This window comes from Cibotium barometz, chromosome 59 (genome assembly GCF_041138505.1).
Source record: "Cibotium barometz isolate CiBa-2024 chromosome 59, ASM4113850v1, whole genome shotgun sequence".
NCBI classification, from domain to species: Eukaryota; Viridiplantae; Streptophyta; class Polypodiopsida; order Cyatheales; family Cibotiaceae; genus Cibotium; species Cibotium barometz.
In genome coordinates this window covers 13,344,522-13,360,906 of record NC_141104.1, presented here as the reverse complement: position 1 = coordinate 13,360,906, position 16,385 = coordinate 13,344,522, and positions in this window count along the sequence as shown.

Genomic DNA, 16,385 nt, shown 5'->3' with positions numbered 1-16,385 from the left:
ACATAAGCGTCAACGCTATCGAGCCAATGTACGCACTGCAATAAACAAGGAAAGATCCACTGCAGAATGGCTTAGTTATGTAGGAGCCATTGATGTTCATCGGAAGATAGCGGATAATTGGGGACAATACCTCCAAAGTGTCATGTGGTGTATTCCGCAACCTCATGACGTCGCCCAATTAGAAATTGATGAGAAGCCAAAACTAAGTCGTACTGCAAGAAGGCGGCAAAACCAAGAGTTGGCTCAACAACAAAAGGAAGCGGAATTGAAAGAAAAAAGCCTGGCACAACAAGAACCAGTAGACTTACACCCTGCACCCGAGCATTTCAAATCATTTACCACAGGGGAACGTAAAGTAGTCTACACAAAAGCCCAACGAATGCCTACCAATGGGAGTAGCGGTGTCTACGATGGCCCTGCGGTAGTCAAGGAGATAGACTTAGCAGATCCGGGTGAGGAGTCTAAACCAGTTTTTATTGCTCAAGACCTCACCAAGGCAGAAGAAGCTGCACTTACGAAGCTTCTTAAAGAATTCAAGGATATATTTGCTTGGACATATCATGATATGAAGGGTGTTCCACCCTCGGTGGTGCAACACACGATTCCAATGATTAGCACTGCTAAACCAGTCCAGCAACGTCCCTACCCAATGAATCCTAAGTACGCAAAGATTGTACAAGAGGAAATTGAAAAGCTGGTAAAATGTGAATTCATATACCCAATTGAGCACTCAGAATGGGTTTCTCCGATAGTCATCGTGCCAAAGAAGAATGGGAAACTCAGAGTGTGCGTTGATCTCAAAAAGGTTAATGCAGCCACCAGAAGGGATCATTACCCCTTGCCATATTCTGAACATGTGCTTGAAAGAGTGGCAGGCAAGGAGGCATATAGCTTTTTAGATGGGTACTCGGGTTACAATCAAATCACAATTGCAGTCGAGGACCAAGCTAAAACAGCATTTATCACGGAGTTTGGAGTGTTTGCCTTTCGCGTCATGGCTTTTGGCTTGACCAATGCACCTGCAACATTCCAACGATTGAGGAATATCTAAGGGACTTCTGTGAAGCTTTCTTAGATGATCTTTGTGTTCATTCCTCTTGGGACGAGCACTTGATGTGTTTACGAAAGATATTTGAAAGGTGTAGATTATATCGCATCTCCTTGAATCCTTTCAAATGCCAATTCTGGGTTAAACACGGAGTTATCTTAGGGCATATAGTGTCCAAAAATGGGATTTCCACTGACGAGAGTAAAATCAAGGTCATTCTGGAATTGCCACCACCCACCAACTACAAGGGAGTCCAACGCTTTATGGGCCACGTTGGTTATTATCGAAGGTTTATTCTCTTCTTCGCCGAGATAGCTCGACCATTGTATAAGCTTCTCATTGAGTTTATTTGGACCGAGGAATGTGACCGTGCCTATGAGCTATTAAAGAAGGCCTTGGCGAGTGCTCCAATCTTGAGAATGCCTAACTGGGATTTAGTCTTCCATGTGCATATTGATGCATCAAACTTTGCTATTGGGTGTGTGTTAACTCAACCTGGAGAACATAAGCTAGACTACCCCATTAGCTTTGCCAGTCGCCAGTTGAACGATGCTGAGATGAACTACACCACTACGGAGCGAGAAGGGTTGGCAATGATATATGCAGTAAGGAAATTTCGTTATTACCTCCTTGCCACCAAGTTTGTTTTCTATGTGGATCATCAAGCATTGTTGTATCTGGTAAACAAACCATGCTCCACAGGAAGAATCACACGATGGCTATTGATTCTTCTTGAGTTTGATTTCACGGTTGTTGTGAGACCTGGCAAGAAACATGTTATGGCTGATCATTTGTCTCACATACCTAATGGTGAGGCTCCTACGGGGGTTGATGATGACTTACCTGACACTTCCCTGTTCATGGTGGAGACAATGCCTGAATGGAGTGAGAAGATTGTTAACTTTTTGGTTAATGGCTTTCCACCCAAGGAGCTTCGTAAAGATCTAGCTCGAAAGCTAATCAAAGACTGCGAACCCTATTGCCTGATAGCCGGGACTCTTTATAAAAGAGGAAAGGATGACGTTCTTAGGCGTTGTGCCCGAGAGGATGAGTATCTATACATTTTGCAAGAGGCACATATGGGCGTAGCCGGTGGTCATTTCTCAGGAGACTTAACTGCGCGAAAGATCTTACAATCAGGGTATTGGTGGCCCACTATGTTCCAAGATGCATCACTCTTTGTGAAGGGTTGCGATGAATGCCAACGATACAAGAAACCCCAGAGGAAAGATCAGATGCCCCTACATCCAATCAAAGTAAACCAATCATTTGAAAAGTGGGGTTTAGACTTTGTAGGTCCAATTAGCCCAGCGGCCCGAAACACACAATCTCGCTATATTATCGTGGCCACTGACTATATGACCAAATGGGCTGAAGCAAAAGCAACACGTAAGGCAAATGCAAGGACAACAGCCAAGTTCCTCTTTGAAAATATAATCACACGATTCGGTTGTCCTTTTGAACTTGTGAGCGACAATGGTACGCATTTTATAAATGAAGTGATTAAGGAGCTCACAACAAATTTCATGATATCCCATCATAAATCTACTCCTTATTATCCGCAAGCGAATGGCCAAGCCGAGAGTACAAACAAGACATTAATCTCTGTTTTGACAAAGACAGTTGAAGCTCATCGCACGGATTGGGATCTAAAGCTTACGACAGCTTTATGGGCCTATCGTACTGCGTATAAAGTGGCTATTAATTGCACACCATTCAAAATGGTATATGGCCAAGAAGCAGTCATGCCGTGGGAATTTGTCATTCCAAGTCTTCGTGTTGCTACTCAAGAGGGTTGGGATGGTAATCCCTTAGCAGAGCATCTGTATATCCTTGAGCGGCTAAATGAAGAAAGACAATTGGCTGTGTACAATGCCCTTGTGGAGAAGGATAGAAGGAAAAAATGGTTTGATCGCCATCTAAAGGACAAGGACATCAAGGTTGGGGATAAAGTCCTGATGTATGGAGTGCGAAACGAAAAGAAAAAGCTCAAATATGCTGGTAAGGGACCGTATAGAGTATGTGAAATTACCCCGCAAGGTACCATTAGAGTGGAGACTCTCGACGGAGTTGAAACCATTGGATTCCTTAATGGGAGTAAATTCAAAAGATACTATGATCCCCTGAGCCACGAAGAGTTACATGCAATCCATCAAAAGAAGGCAGCTAAAGAACAAGCTGAGCTTAAAAAGATACAAGCGAGAGTCGAAGCCAAAGAACGTCAACAGCGTGCTAGGCGACAACGAGAAGCCAACTTGGGAATTACACAAGTATTTTTCGAGGAAGCAGAGGAGGATTCACTGGAATCCGACCCACCTCTAAGATACCCAATTGAGTTACAGAGTCCTTACGGGGAGGTGCTGTATAATGCATTATTGGATACAGGAGCTCAACACAATTTGCTATCATATGGCGTGTGGTGTCAACTGGGAAAACCACCCTTATCCAAGAGTTCTATCCAAGTTCAAGGAATCAACAAGAAGAAAACCCCTGTCTCAGGAATTCTGCACACTCCAGTTGCTTATGACAAGGGAACCATAATTCAAAGCTTTTTGGTTATGCCTGCTGGTACCATGGAAGGGACTGTAATCTTAGGGCGCAAATGGATGATGGCAACCAAGTGCAATATCGATTGGGCAACCAGACAAGTCACAACGCAAGAACCAACACTAGGTCTGACCGCTCAAAATCCCGCATCTAAGTCATCCACTCAAATATTAGATAATGAAAAATCACAAAGTCCAGTGGCAAAACCATCTTCGATTGTTGGCCACCCCTCTAACGCTTCAACGCCAAGAGTGGAAATAGGCAAGGTGGTCCCTAAAGCTTCGCTTACTATGCCAAAGGGTACATACAAATGGGTCCCCAAAGCTTCGTTAACAGCTACTTCCCCTGCTCAATCTCGTTCAGCCACCAAGAAGCCTCGTAAAAGGAAAGCAGCTACCCACCCGAGAAAGGGCAATGTAACATCGCGATGGATCCCTAAAAAATTATTAGTAGCCCAAGGGTACTATGAGGGGAATAACCAGATTTGGGTCCCTAAACATAAGCTGAATCCCTCTACATCATCTGTAAAACCTTGCAAACCAATTGTTGCCACCCCAATGACAATCCAAGACCGTGGTAAGGGAAAGGTAACAGAGTGCTCTGCACCACTTCTTCCAGAGTTAGTTTGGATTCCCAAACGATATCGATCATTACCACCTAGCTCAGGAAGGGGGGAGCCACATGAAGCTTCTAGCTCCTCATGCCAGGCACACACTCATATAGAAGTTTCTACATGCTCTACACCTACTCTTGTCAACACCCAACAAAAAACCGATGAGTCTACGTCTCCCCTTGTAATAGTATCGTCGGAAACCATTTCCTCCATTCGTCAATGGGAGCGTACACTACCATCTCTACAATTGGATGTGGCCACAAGGGTCATAAAAAGTTATCTGCCCACATCACAACCTATGACCCGCTGGACAAATTGGTTCCAAGAGGCTGCAACATCATTGCAAATAATATGATCTACCCAAGGAAAGGGGGAGCATGTACTCACGCTCGACATTCTAATGCTTCCTCCTTAACCTTCTCCCCTGACCATGTAATTGCCAAATTCAAGGGGATGTATATATATAGCTTCATACATTTTATAAAAAAAAAACAAAACAAAGAAAAGAAAAACAAAAAATAGTAAAAAGAGCAAGAGCACAAAAAGAGGATAAATATCCGTATACAATCAAGAACTAGATTGACCTATCTCACAAACCTACTGATGCTATATCTGTGTTTGCAGATATGGCAGATGCACGATCATCATACACTTCATCCACTCCCACCTTTGATGAGAGGTATCATCTGTACCTTTCTCAGATATCTCACATGTGCTATCCTGTAATTGAAACTGAATGGGATCATATAGATGTATTAGCCAGAGAGGAAAATGTTGAGGAATTAGAATGGCTACTTCGCCTATTGACCATGACTGACCCCTACTCCGTAGAGGACATATCCCCGATAGCCCAATGCTTTCCTTTTCCACAAGATGACTATCCTCGCATGGTTACATTCTTGATGAGTCTATGTGGATGGGAAAATGAAAAGGAAATATCTGACAATGATGAATGGACGGATGAAACTCATGGCACTACTGAGGTTGATTTTATTTATTTGGATGATGCGGATAGAGGCTTAGCCTTAGGGCTAGAGCCAGGACTCTACAACATCCTCTTACCGTATCCTCAGTAGTAGTGTGGTGACTGGTAGGTAGGTTAGTGTTTTCAAGTTTTTTCTAGTTTAGATTCTTTAAACGAGTCTTGAAATTTTCACACTGATGTGCCTCTCGAGGTATAGTGCTTGTTAGTTGATTGTACAGGTTAAAAAGTTTGAGGTGGGTTCGCTTTCAAGTCCTGAGACTGCCGCAACGTTCATCAAAATATATCTACATCAAATTGCAAGCTGTCTCGTCAAATCAAGGAGATCTCCAATTACAGGTGTAATTCTTCCATACCCACTCTCTTTCGTTTTTACTGTTCAATTAATTGCATAAACTATAATGCATGACCACATGGAAATTGTCAATGTACTACTTAGTCTTTGAAGTTGCTTGCATGCTAGTGTAAATCATTAATGAGCTTAACTTTATTGGAAATATTCCTAGGCAGCATGACGTCTTTAGTTAACCTTGGAATACGATTGTCTTAGGTCTAGGGTCAAACCACCTTAATGTTTGACACCTGGCCATGTGTGTGTTGACCTCTAGGACATAGCTATTACCCCTTTGTCGAAAGGATGCAAGACAAATTATAGTTCAGGAGCAAAGCTCAAAAGAAATAGATTTAAAAAAAAAAGCCTACAATAAATGGCAATACAAGTCTATGATGTGCTTTAATGTTGGCCTATCGCCTTATTGATACTTGGTAGGCGAGGAGTATTCTACTCCAGACCGATGCCTTGGTTGGTAGGGGGTAGCCTTGCCTAAAGTGAGCTAATAGATTCTTGGATAATGCCTTATGTTAAACATGGTACTAGGATCGATGTTAGTTTTGCCTTAGGAAGGTCGCCATTGTGTGTAAAAATTGTCACGTGCATTTAAAAAAAGAAAAAAGGCAAAAAGCTCCTGTAACTCTGATGTTTCTTGTGTCCCTAGGCTTGTGGTATTAACTTGTTCTTAGAGTAGACACAGTGTGGTCATCTGTTTATTTATTAAGCTTGGTTATTTTCCTTGACTTAGGCCAGTTATAAACCTTGATTAACCTTTGACACCTTGCTTACTCTTGATTTACTTTCAATAATTCTAAACTCCTATTAATTTGCTACACTAGCTCATTCATGTGACCCTTAAACTAAGTTCTCATTGCAGCTTCCATTGTGGTCTAACATGCTTGAATTTATAAACTTTATATCTTTTGAATTCCAGCATACTTTCACTCTACTTCCCTGTTTTGCAGACGGTCTACCACAACAACCCTCTCGAGCTTACCATACCATAGCTTCCGAGGACGGAATCTACATCAGGAAGGGGGGCATGTTAACCTATGACGGACAATCAGACGTACTACGTTTTACATCATGTAATTAGTTTAACTATGCTGAGTCATGGGCTGGGCTTGTCGGCACCATATGTTAAGGATGAAGGGATTGGGTGATCGTCGATGAGAGGCGCACCTTGAATATTAGTAGGATAAGGGTTAGGATCGGCCGGCCATGTATGGGTGCCCAAGTGTGAACGGCCAAGTCACCTATAAGAGTCAAATGTAACCCTAAAATCCTCATTCTCATGTGTTGTGAATATAAGAGTGCTCTTGCCTTATCTCTTTGGTTTCCTTCTCCTGCGTGTGTGAGAGAGAGAGAGAGAGAGAGAGAGTGAGAGAGCGATCGAGCGCACTGTGTAGCGGCACGGCGACGGCGGCGAGGCGGTAGAGCGGCGACGGCGGCTCCTCCTTCACGGCTGCGACGCGGGAATCCTTCAAGGCAGCAGTTAAGCGGTGAGTGACACACCTTTTGCATTCTGTTTTGAGCTTGCCTTCCTGGTTGTATGCTTGCAGCCATTCGTGGCTCGTATACGGTGTCTGGCAAGTCCCCAGCTACGACCTGTGCGGCAAAAGCGCACATGTTACATGTTTCCTTTGTCTCATAGTACTTAAGGACGATATGTGTTTTGTGTCTTGCTTTCCTTATCGTAGTACTTAGAGAAGTTACAGGCGTAGATGACCATATGGTCTACACACAGTCACTTGTTTACAATTTTTTGAACCGTTTTCATGGATGAAAACTTTCTTGAAGGAAAGAATATGTTGACAAAGTTTCTTTTCCAACTAAAAGATGTGAAAACATCTGAGCTCGCTAGACTCCTTAATATCAAACATCTCTACAAACTATATGGCCTGCCTGCAGATATAGTGTTGGATAGAGGTAGAAAGTATGATAGTTATATTTGAAATCAACCACCCGATTGATGGGTGGTCAAACTATAAACCCAACGAGGTTCTAAAGCTGCAAAGATGAATAATCTAGTGGAGAGGAGTATCTTTGAAATCTGTTTTTTATTGTTCATCATGACTAAATTTGCTCCATTTTCATTGTTTTATTGACCCTTGTCTAGATCTCATATGGCCGTAGAGCTATGCAAGGAGAAGAGTCAACAAGTTGGTAGCATAGAATTGTAGCGTAGTCTATAAATATTTAATAGCGTAGTCTACAAATGGTTGGTAGCTTAGTCTACAAACTTGAGTTGACAAAGAGCTCTTGAGTACACCTAGTTTTTCATGTCAATGGCATGTGAAAACAATGTATCACCAAGATAATGTAGTTTGTCTTAAAGTTGTAGTTGAGTCCTTTGAGTTACTACACTTCCACATGAGCCAAGGAGAATTCTTAGGTTCAACGATCGGAACACGAGGTGTACTCTATAACGATGAGAAATTGTTAAGTGAAAGGATAGGCTGAAAAGGTCTCAAGTGAGAACAACTATATATGCTTACCAACAGTAACTTTTCCCATTTTGTTTTCGCAGACAAAAACTCTTTAGAGGGGTGGTGTAATGTCATGTAGCCTGTAAATGGCATGCATGAATCACCCATAGGCGGCGGCGGAGCTCGACATCGGACATGGAGTCCACACACCGGAGTGCATGTGGTGAATGTGTCCGAGGTTCAGGGGTGAGGCACTCGGGTTGGAGGATCGTGGGCGACCGATCTAGTGCCGGTAGGCAAGCTCATATAAAAGCCAGCAATGTGGATACTTATCCAAATTCCTCTATGGTTGGGTGGTGACCATGAGCTCTTTCCCCTCCTTGGCTATGGTGGTGATTACCGTGATGTAACATGCACTCTGATTTCTTTGCCAACCATCTTAGCCCGTCTAGCTCCCCCTACCTCTAGACTAGCCTCTTCCACTTGTATATGATTGTTGCTGCATCATTGGACTATTCTTGTCCATAGTTCTGGTTTTTATGTCAGCCACCACCTCGAGCATGACCTCTATCTCTACCTCTACCTGAATTAGAGTAGAAGGCATGTTCTGATGTTTGTTGCTTTGTGAAGAAGAGTCTTCACCAAGAGACTTTTCTTCTATGATCGACATAGACATTATGTCTCGAAAGTTGGGAGAATTCTCCTTGACTACAATGGAGGTCTTGAATGGCTTGTACTCTTTGCCAACTCCATTTAGAAAGATGCTCACAAAATCCTCAACTTCCATCAATACATCGATAGACCCAAGGGATTCGACAATGCCCTTGATCTTTAAAGCATACTCATTGATAAACATGCTTTTATTCTCCACAGTATGCAGGTCCTCTTATTTTAGCTACATTTTCCTTGCTTGTGTTGGTATGAAACATCTGCATCAGGTTCAGTCATGCAACTGTTGGTGCGTTGCCATCCTGTATGTCCTATCATTGTGTCTGTTTGTGATTGAAAGCCACTACATGACTCTCCTTGCACCCTAGTTCCAATCCTTGAATGCCTTTATATCTATTAGAGTGGCATTCTCTTTAGACAACTATGGAGGCCCTCCATTGTCCCCTTCGATTTAGTCCCAAAATTATTTACCTGTCAGGAAATTGGTCATTCTGCACTTCCAAGCATGGCAGTTATTCTTGTCTAGCTTCTTATTGACAATCTGATTGAGTCTGTCAGGCATGTTTGTTTGCAACAACCAGAAAGCTACAAATCGATAATATCTATATGCAACCTTTAACATAGCAGTCTCCTTTGTGATTGCTGTAGTGATACTTCCGCTCAACCTGTATGTCACCAGATGTGACCAGAGTACATGTACATACATCCAATGTCAACAATACATGAGCAAATAATGTCTGCACTCCCAAAATGCATTGTTGCACTACAATAATAGATTTCGACCAAAGACAGTTCTCAAGCAGAATTTCCAAAACTGTTGAAAACACCTTGGAGTGATGAATGGAGATCAAAACATGATTCTCGCCACAAAATTTTCAATACAAAGTATTGTGCATAGTTCAAAGTATTGTGCACCTTTCAAGCACCTCCACTCCTTCAAGACAACTCCTTGATTAGAGATGTGTAGCTTCCGGATCTATCTAGGGGGTGTCATACCTAAACAAGAAGGGAAAGAGATAATGATGCTCTTACGTGTGTATCACTTCTTTTCTTGCTTTGTTCTTGCCTCTTGCTTACCTTCTTAGTTTTTATACAAACCGCTGCTCTGATACCATAAAGAGAATACGAGGGAGAGGGAGAGCTTAAATTCTTTGCAAGCAAACACACACACACACAAGAGAGAGTAAGACACACAAGAGAGATGAATGGTAACATTTTCTTCTCTATAACCATATAACTAAAAACATAGTACATACTGTGTGGGAAAGTAGTCTTCTACAATAACATATAATGGTCGGTCCATAGTGTGAATTCAACTATATGAGCTGGCACTGTAACTATGCCATAACTCTAGTACTCCAAAGTTCTTGTGACACAGCCTATCATCCAGTCGCGGCATATCAACCATAATCTCACCAGCCATGCCAGTGGCATAAGTACATAAGTCCATTGTCTCCTTCGATTTAGTCCCAAATTATTCACTTATCAAAAAATTGGTCATTGTGCACTTCCAAGCATGGAAGTTATTCTTGTCCAGCTTCTTATTGACAAACAATCTGATTAAGTCTGTCACGCATGTTTGCCTACAATAACTACAAAGCTGCAAATAGATAATATCTATATGCAACCTTTAACATAGTAGTCTCTTGTGTGACTGCTGTAGCGATACTTCGGCTCAGCCTGTATGTCACCAGATGTGACCAGAGTACATGTAAATACATCCAATGTCAACAATACATGAGCAAACAATGTCTGCACTCCCAAAATGCATTGTTGCACTACAATAATAGATTTCGACCAGAGACACTTCTCAAGTAGAATTTCCAAAACTGTTGAAAACACCTTGGAGTGACGAATGGAGATCAAAACACGATTCTAGCCACAAAATTTTTAGTACAAAGTATTGCGCATAGTTCAAAGTATTGTGCACCTTTCAAGAACCTCCACTCCTTCTGCGAAGACAACTCCTTGATTGGAGATGTGTAGCTTCCAGATCTATCTAGGGGGTGTCGTACCTAAACAAGAAGGGGAAGAGATAATGATGCTCTTACGTGTGTACCGCTTCTTTGCTTGCTTTGTTCTCGCCTCTTGCTTGCCTCCTTAGTTTTCACACAAACCGCTGCTCTGATACCATAAAGAGAATGCGGGGGAGAGTGAGAGCTTGAGTTAACACACACACAAGAGAGAGTAAGACACACAAGAGAGATTAATGGTTGAAGTTTCTTCTATCTTCTTCTCTTTTCTATTACCATATAACTAAAAACATAAGAGTACATACTGTGTGGGAAAGCTTCTACAATAACATATAATGGTCGGTCCATAGTGTGAATTCAACTATATGAGCTGGCACTATAACTATGCCATAACTCTAGTACTCCAAAGTTCTTGTCACATAGCCTATCATCCACTCGCAGCATATCAACCATAATCTCACCAACCATGCCAGTGGCATAAGTGCATAAGTCCATTGTCTCCTTCGATTTAGTCCCAAACTATTGACCTATCAAGAAATTGGTCATTCTGCACTTCCAAGTATGGAAGTTGTTCTTGTCGAGCTTCTTATTGACGATTAATCTGATTGAGTTCGTCAAACATGTTTGCTTGCAACAACCAGAAAGCTGCAAATAGATAATATCTGTATGCAACCTTTAACATAGCAATCCCTTCTGTGACTACTAAAGTGATACTTCAACTCAACCTGTATGTCACCAAATGTGACTAGAGTACATGTACATACATCCAATGTCAGCAATACATGAGCAAATAATGTCTCCACTCCTCCAAAATGAATTGTTGCACTACAATAATAGGTTTTGACCAGAGATAGTTCTCAAGCAGAATTTCCAAAACTGTTGAAAACACCTTGGAGTGACGAAACACGATTCTGGCCACAACATTTTCAGTACAAATTATTGCGCATAGTTCAAAGTATTGTGCAACTTTCAAGCACCTCCACTCCTATGCAAAGACAACTCCTTGATTGGAGATGTGTAGCTTCCGGATCTATCTAGGGGGTGTCGTACCTAAACAAGAAGGGGAAGAGATAATGATGCTCTTACGTGTGTATCGCTTCTTTGCTTGCTTTGTTCTCGCCTCTTGCTTGCCTCCTTAGTTTTCACACAAACCGCTGCTCTCTTACCATAAAGAGAATGCGGGGGAGAGGGAGAGCTTGAGTTCTTTGTTGCAAGCTGAGGGTGAGATTTCCTAGCTGTGCTAAGGCTGGGGATAGGATGCCAGAACGCGCGACTCTCTAATAAAGGCGCATGAGGTTGCGCAGCATTATCTATGTGCGTGTGAAGGGGTGCCGCCAATAAGGCTAAAACCACCCAATTGATGATGCTGCCAGACCTTGCGCAGCCTTCTGAGAATCGCTTGGAGGGCACCCAAGAGCCGCCTAGCCTAACCGGACGCCCAAGACAGATCGTTAGCTTGCAGACGCCTTCACCTCAACAGTTGCGAAAGGTTAATCTGGCGACTGTGTCTAGTTTGGGCTTGCAATGGAGGATGCCTAGCTTTGCCCACAAGAATAGAACCCCCCTCTCGTGATTTAGAGCTACAAGATCTGACGCAACTTAGAGCATCAACACACCTTGCCTTCTCCCCTTTAGCAGAGCCATGAGCAAACGTGCAGAAGCTTTTCTTCCTCATGCGAAGAGCTCCGATACCATGTTGAAATAGTGGTGCTTATGCTAGATCAAAGTGAGTGGAGGAGATAAGACCCCAAAATACAAGAAATAAACTTGTTTATTAAGTTGCTTATGCATACAACTTGGCCTTTGCACACTACATAATGCCTTCTAGCTTTGCCTTTAAATAGGTGAGCTAGTGGACCATAAGTCCATTCACACACACACCCTTCTCCTACCCTTTTACATGACCTTAGTCTTTTAATACTTTTCGTATGATAAAGATAGCATCACATCAGCACTTGCACCTTTAAGGGCTCAACCTGAGTTATACAAAGACATAAAGAACTCCATATAACAGAACTGTGAGGATTCGCAAGTTTCCAAATACACATCATTAAGAATTGTCAGAGGGCCAAGTGTGCTAGTGTACGCATTGGGTACTCTTGAAAAAGCTGAGACCCAAACAGAGGATGAAAGTGAATGGGAGTATGAAACAGAAATAGGATCTGAAGTCGAGTCAATAACCGAAACATCCATGGTTCCTTTGGAAGATTCTATCATGGTATGGTTGGATTTCCCTACAGCCAATGATGTTAGGCACAAATGTGTATTGATTAGCCCTCGAGCTAGTCACATAACATCATGACAATAGACACTTGGGTGTCATTGGGATAACCTAAACTCATCCCTACAAGCAATAGTTTTACAAGAGGAGCCAATGGACAAAACATTGAAGTTCCAGGTTACTTTAGATACAAGTAGATACTCAAACAACTAATGGCGATATGGAATTTACATTCCATGTTACCCTAGATTCCCTTGAGTATGATGTCATCCTTGGTGGAACTTGGATAGGTGAATCGTTGTACTCACTAGATGAATCCATGCAAATAGTCGCCTTAAACACTCCTGCAGGCAATGTACAATTGCTATTATGGGAGGAAGAGACCTTGCAAGAGATGGAACTTCCAACATATCTTACTGAAAAGATCCCTTGGAAATTTTAAATAAAATTACCACAGCTTAAGCATAGCCTTTATGCAACACGAGAACTTAATCTCATGACCCTCGAGCTATGGGATTTGTTAGGTCAACCAACACTCACGGCACATTCTAAAAGGATTATCTTTACACAAGACTTGAACATGCCATGTTTGGGGTACTTTGAACATACAATGTATATTGAAACTAACCCCTCACTTGCAAGTTTTTTGTGGGTTGAGTATGTGTTGGAAGCAGATTTAATCTTGGGGCATAAATGGACTGTTGCTACCTAAGCACCACTGTGCTTTGCGACGAGCGATAGAGTCATTATGATGGTCAACGAAAAAAAGTTGACAATACCACACTGCAAGGAAGAGGATCCAGCTTTAATGGATATTTATGATGCTGAATGCAAAAGGATACAAGCCTCTTCCACAAAAGCCCCTCTACACAATGACCTACCATCTCTGAGACAACGACCGACTCTGATAAAGCATCTACTCCTTCAACCCTATCCTCATCTATGAAGTTCGATGCCAAGACCTCGCGATCAACATCTACTGAAGAAGTTCCCACAGTCAAACCATCTATCTCTAATAAGAAACTCAAAGGAAAGACCTCGGAGCCTATGCATATTCATCGACAAACCTCACCAAAGGAGATAACCACATGCTCAAAGGCCTTGTCTCATGATAGCCACTCCACAAGAGACTCTAACCTCATCATCAACAATTCCCATGAGTCTCAAACCTGTAGCCTCTACACCAACCAAAGTCAAGGAGGGCCCCAAACCTTCCACATCAACCCTAAAGACAACTCCACCAAGACTCCCACAATCATGATATCTTAATAGTATCAAAATGTAGGTGGATAAGCAGCTAGCTCAAGGCTACTATGAAGGAGCCAATCAAATTTTGGTGCCTCGACAATCAAAACCTCTTCCTTAATGCAACAATCGGAGGCCAAGGAAAAAGAAAAGTACTCCACAACACAGTCCACCAAAGCCTATGTGAGTTCCTCAAAAAACTCCACCAAGTCATCAAGTGTGGGTACCAAAAACACTACTACAGGCACAAGGATACTACCAAAGAAATACCAAAGCTTGGGTCCCCAAGCGCATCATCACAAAGTCCCCTAAGCTTGCACAAAGAATAATGCCTCACCACCAAGCACATCAGCACCAGTGTATAATGTTCATCAAAGATGGGTACCCATGCATGTGCTTCAACAATAAGAATACTATGATGGTAATTCCATCATATGGTTGCCAAAATTGAACAATGTGAAGAAAACCTCACCACCGACTTCAACCCCAACAACTTCACCTAAAGTTCGACAAGAATGGAGGCCCAAGCAACAACAAGTAAATCACTCAACAACTCTCGTGCAATCAGCACCAACACAAGAGCTTGTGTGTTCAAGAAAATAATCAGCAGTCTTCCCTATTGCCTCGACAACATCTAAGCAACAAATGGAAGAATCAATACCCACATCTACAATGGAGACTTATGAGCACATCAAGGACAAAATAACAATGCTCTTTTCACCCCTCTGGATGTGAGAATAAATTGCATAAGATGCTATTGCTCGCAAGTCATGACTTAGCTGACCCATAAAATAAACAAACTAAAAAAAACTATCAAGGCCAAAACCTGCAATTTCATCGAATTAGGCCATCTCATGGAATAACCCTTCATTCCAAAATACCTGCAATCTCAAGAGTTTAAGTTTTTCATGAAATACAATCTCACGGGGCTTAAGAACCTGCATTTTCACAATTTAAGCCTCATCACGGATTAAGGCATCTCACGCATTAACCTTTTCCAATAATCTTCAATAGCCATTATATATATGTTAGCTTATTGCTTACTATTCTTTTGGCTAAATTAATGTAGTAGCTGTTCCATGAGTACATATCCATACTTATGTACTAGAGAATATTTGCACCAACAAAGCCTTACCATCGACATCTTCCAGATATATCTCTGGATGGGAGGACATGGTGGGCAAAAGTCTGGTCAATGATACAACCCATCGTTTGGAATTTTCCTTCAAATTACAAACCTCTCCAAATGACGCCACCATCTTCACAAATCAATGATCTTCGATCCTTACTGAAGGTATCTATATTAGCCTCACAAGTCAAAGTAATTCTTTCAATCTGCACCAATAAGTAGCTACTTCAACACAGAGCAGTTCAATAAGAGTGCATATGACTCAATTCTTTTACTTCATATAAATCTACTTCATAAAAGCACTTAAATATACATAAAAACATAAAAAGCACATGGGCACAAGAAGACATGAACAAGTCCTTCGCAATAACATTTGACAAGAATTGTGCCACGCAAAGGGACATCATCAAAGGCCAAATTCTTCAAATGATGAATGTCGCTTCAATGAATCAAATGAGGAACTGAGAATCACCATCTCGTTCTGATGATTAAGTCTACATTCCTCCAAATCCCTCCCTCTCTTCTCTCCCATTATTAACATCTCTTAGTGTCTCCACTGACAAAAATTAAATGTAACCTTGCCGATGATTGCCAAAAAAAATTGAGCCCAAAAAAAGGGAACTCCCACAAATATAAAAATGCAATCATTTGCAAAAAACCCCACTCCCCATCCCATTAGGAATTCCCAATACACCACTAACCTCTTCATTCATTAACTAGCTTTTCTTATTTCTTCCGGAGGAACAAAGACCATTGAACGTCACTCAACATCGACACCATCGAGACGACAAATCTTGCTCATTCTCCCCACACAAAGGTCTTCAACACGATTGCGATCGCCATCAGGAAGGGGGGGATGTTAATGCAATTCTAGGATTAACAAGAGCTACTGCCATTATCGTATATCAAGGAGTCACGGTAGATACACCAAAGGGTCATGTATTCAAGATATGAAGCAATAGTGTCCAAAACTACAACCTGGGCAGGCACCCGTAATGGTGTGATGGAGTATTTATGGCGATTCCCACTTCAAGAGCGTGTGGTAGCAAGATAGGATGAAGTTCTAAGTGATGTACTTCATGGATATATTATGAGAGTAGTCATTGTAATAGCATTAGGCCTCTTATGAGCCTAAAGTGCCCAGTCATCCACAGTTTAAGTGACTGTGAACACTTACAACCATGTATATAAGTGAATT